General features: G+C 41.7%; 1 non-coding gene across 1 annotated transcript; it reads right to left on the reverse strand.

Moving 5' to 3' along the window:
• Positions 1-1,021: 1,021 nt before the first annotated feature.
• LOC127745173 (small nucleolar RNA R71) lies at positions 1,022-1,125 on the reverse strand. Its single transcript, XR_008006369.1, has one exon. It is a non-coding gene; the product is annotated as a small nucleolar RNA R71 (small nucleolar RNA).
• Positions 1,126-4,448: the final 3,323 nt, after the last annotated feature.

The following is a 4,448-nucleotide window of genomic DNA, read 5'->3' on the forward strand; positions in this document are numbered from 1 at the left end:
CACATTCTTCCAACTAAAGTTGCTTAACCAATCAATCCTGTGGGATTCAACCTCACTCTATTGTGAGTTTTTACTTGACGACAATTCGCTATACTTGCCGAAGGGAAATTTGTTGAGAGACAAGTTTTCGTGCATCAAGTTTATGGCGCCGTTGCTGGGGATTGATTTTGTATCGACAATGATTAAGTTGGAAGATCACTAGATTGAGCATTTTTCTTTTGCTTGTTTATTTTACCTAGTCATTTACCTTCAGTTTCAGTTATTTCCTTCCTTTATTCCCTTTCCCCTCCTTGTTTTCTTTCTCTTTGTTGTTATTTACAATTTTGTTCACTAACCCACTAACTGTTTGATAATTTGCACCACTCATACTAACAGCCACTCTAACAAGAATAATCTCTTCATTTTCTTTCTTGTTGTGGGCTTGTTAGTTGTATAACAGGGAGAAGAAGCGGAGCTTTAACTTCCTTTGATTCTGAACCTGAGAGGACCTTCCTTAGATTAAGGAGGGAAGCAAGAGGGAAAAGAGTCGTTGGTGCTGAGGAAGAGGATGAGTACTTTGAAACAAACATAGAGGAGAACCTGGAAAACAACCATGAAGAAGAAGCTCACAACCATGCCAGAGAAGGCCATGTGAATCATGTTGGGAAAGAGAGAAGAGTTCTAGGCTCTTATGTCAATCCAAACCCAGGAAATTATGGAAGTAGTATCCAAAAGCCAACCATACATGCCAATAACTTTGAATTAAAACCCCCAGCTCATCACCCTTGTTCAGAACAACTGTTCATTCGGAGGAAGTGCCCAAGAAGACCCCAATCAACATCTAACCACCTTCCTAAGAATATGTGACACTGTGAAGTCTAATGGTGTTCATCCAGATGTCTATAGACTGCTTTTGTTTCCCTTTTCACTCAAGGACAAAGCATCTAAATGGCTGGAATCCTTTCCGAAGGAGAGCTTAACAAATTGGGAAGATGTGGTGAACAAATTTTTGGCGAGATTCTACCCTCCTCAAAGAATCAATAGGTTAAGAGCTGAGGTACAAACCTTCAGGCAACAAGATGGTGAAACTCTCTATGAGGCATGGGAGAGGTTTAAGGACTTAACAAGAAGATGCCCACCAGACATGTTCAATGAATGTGTTCAACTGCACATTTTCTATGAAGGTCTTTCTTATGAATCAAAGAAGGTCGTAGACAATTCATCAGGGGGTCTCTAAACAAGAAGAAAACCATTGAAGAAGCCATAGATGTCATTGAGACTGTAGCTATGCTTCTGAAAGGAGCAGCACTCGAGGAATGATGGAGCTGAACCATATGGATGCACTGCCGGCTCAAAATAAGGTGATCACCAAGCAGTTAGCCGATCTTACCAAGAAGATGGAAGAGAACCAAGTTGCAGCAATCACCACTTCATCACCAGCTCAAGAAGGAGTGAATACAGGAGAAGGTGATTGGGAACAAGCCAATTATGTTGGAAACTCACCCAGGCAGACCCAGGATCCATACTCTAAAACTTATAATTCCGGCTGGAGGAACCACCCTAATTTTGGTGGGGAAATCAACAAGACCAAGGCCAAGACCAGAGATGCCACAACCACAATCCTAACAACAATGCAACTCACCAACATCCCTCACAGAGATCATATCAACACCCACCTAACCACCCTTCTCAACATCCATATCAAAACCAACATGACCACTCTCAACCTCCTAATCTCAACCCACCATCACCAACCGAAGATAGACTTTCCAGAATTGAGACTCTGCTTGAAGGTATATGTAAGGAAGTCCAAGACAACAGAGTGTTCAAGGATGAAGTGCGAGCCAATATCAAAAACCAGGGAGACACCATCAAGAGGCTAGAGTCCCAAGTGGGATATCTATCTCAACAGTTTCCTAAGCCTACTGATAGTTTTCCAAGTGACATAGAGAAGAACCCAAGAGGAGAAACAAAAAAAGTAAGATAGGAAGAATGCAAGATGATCACTATAAGTGACGAGAGGAGTGTGGAAGAAGTAAACACACAAACAGAATACTTTCAAGACAATCCAAAGGAAAAACATGAAGAGAGAAATCAAGCACCCAATCCTACACACAGGAAGGAGCTAAAAAGGAGGAAACTTTAAACCCATATGCACCTTTTCCCCAAAGGCTCAAGGGTGGTGTAGCAAGGAGAGTGTATTCAAGGTTCCTCGACATGTTTGCATCTCTTCATGTGAACATATCGTTCATTAAGGCTCTCCAGCAGATGCCCTCATACATCAAGTACATAAAGGAGCTGCTGACCAAAAAGAGTTCACTAAAGGGTGGGCAGACAATAGTGATGAATAAGGAGTGCAGTGCTCTCATTCAAACAGAGCCACCTACAAAAAGGAAGGACCCAGGGAGTTTTCACATCCCCTGTGCTATAGGAGAAACAATGATTGATAAGGGACTCTATGACCTGGGAGCGAGCAAGCATCAACTTAATGCCTCTATCCCTCATGAAAAAGCTTCAAATCAATGAGCTAACTCCCACGGACGTAATCATCAAATTGGCTGACAAAACTCAAAAACAGGCAATAGGAGTGGTTGAAAACGTGTTAGTGAAGGTTGGGAACTACTTCCTTCCCACAGACTTTGTTATCTTGGAGATGGAAGAGAATCACATCCATCCCATCATCCTAGGAAGACCATTCTTAGCCACAGCCAGGGCACTTATAGATGTGGAGCGAGGAGAGCTAATATTGAGGATACATGATGAACAACTCACTTTCAATGTCTTCAAACCCTCACAAGAAGCGGATCATGAAAACAAAGAATCAAGGGAAGAGCACTATAAGGAACTGATGGAAGAGACAAGCACGGAAGCACAAACAATACACCTGAGAATCCCTCTGGGTGACAAGCAATGTGGTCAGAAGGAACAACAGCCAAGTGTAACCCAAGAGGAGCTAGACCCACCAGAGTCATATGACACCAGCAACAGAATATTCCTGGAAAAAGAAACCACAAGGAGCAAGACAACATTAAGAGAAACAAGGAAAAAGGCCCCAAGGGGATGGAGGAATAAGATGATCCCTACAGAGGATTTCTCTCCAGGAGATAAAGTGATCTCTGCTTATTTTCCACCTATCCCACCTCATCTTCCCACTATCCCGTCTTAGTTGCCTTAAGTGTATACTATGACCAAAATTCTTTCCTTAGAACATGTGGAGCTTCTTAATAAAGCCAATGGAGACAGATTCACTACAAAAGGGGAAGATTTGAAGCATTACCAACCACCCTGACAAAGGCCAAACATCAAGCTAATGACGCTAAAGAAGCGCTTCATGGGAGGCAACCCATGTTTTATATTCGTTCAGTATTTTTAGGATTTTTAAAGTAGCTAATAAAGCAAGGTTCATGAATTCTAAATCAACTTTGACAAGCACTTAGAAGAATCTCTACATGCAGCATATAGTGAATGACAAGTTTGGTCTTCAAGGCACACTAAAAGGGCATGAACACAATTCATATTATGTTAGTCTTAGAGCCTTAATCAAATCTTTTTACACCATATGGTCACAAACTAAGTTTGGTGTCACCAATGCTGCATGCATGAGTACTTAGTTGGTTGGTTGGTTTGCATTCATGAATGGCCTTCAGTGAGTCAGAAGTAAAAAAAAAACAAGTAACTAGCCTCTCATTTTTATTTTTCTACAACAATTCAAACTAATCTCTCTCTTCTTTTGTCTTGCAAGGAAATTAAAGGGAATGTTGGAGGGAACTAATGGGACAACCAAAGGAAGGGGGTTCAGCCACTCCACCAAGGGAACTACACACTCGTCTTCAAGGAAAGTACCTTGGGAAGTGTTGCCATGCAACATTGGTAGCAGGATGGCCTTGAAGCCCGAACCAATCAATTCTTAAAAGTGGTGATCATTGTGCCCATCTAAAGCCAAACCCCAACCATCCACTATTAAGCCGTACCATCAATCCACACCCTTCAATCACTTACCATTCTCCTCCATCAAAAGCTTTCTCAGACACTCTCATAGCTACATTTTTTAAGCTGTAATCATCCATACTTCAACAAATTTGAAATCAAAAGGTTACTTATGGCATCATCGAGCTCTAAAAGAAGAAAAGGGAAGGAGCCTATGGAGTAACCCCCTTTTGATGAGAAGAAATTTAGAACCTTTCACCATGCATTACAATTAGGGTGGATGGCTGAGAAAGAGATCATATATGAGCTAGGCTTTCAAGTCACGAAAACTGAGTGCCCCAAAATCACAGAGAAGGTGGAAAAGAGAAGATGGGAGCTCCTCACTGATCCGGTCACAAGAGTAAACGCAACTCTTGTAAGAGAGTTTTATGCAAATGCGGTCAGGTATGATAGGGTAGATGAATCGTATATAAGCTTTGTAAGAGGGATAATGGTGGATTTTAGTCCCATGAACATCACAAGGGTGTTAAAGCTACCAACCA

This window comes from Arachis duranensis, chromosome 2 (assembly GCF_000817695.3).
Source record: "Arachis duranensis cultivar V14167 chromosome 2, aradu.V14167.gnm2.J7QH, whole genome shotgun sequence".
NCBI lineage: Eukaryota > Viridiplantae > Streptophyta > Magnoliopsida > Fabales > Fabaceae > Arachis > Arachis duranensis.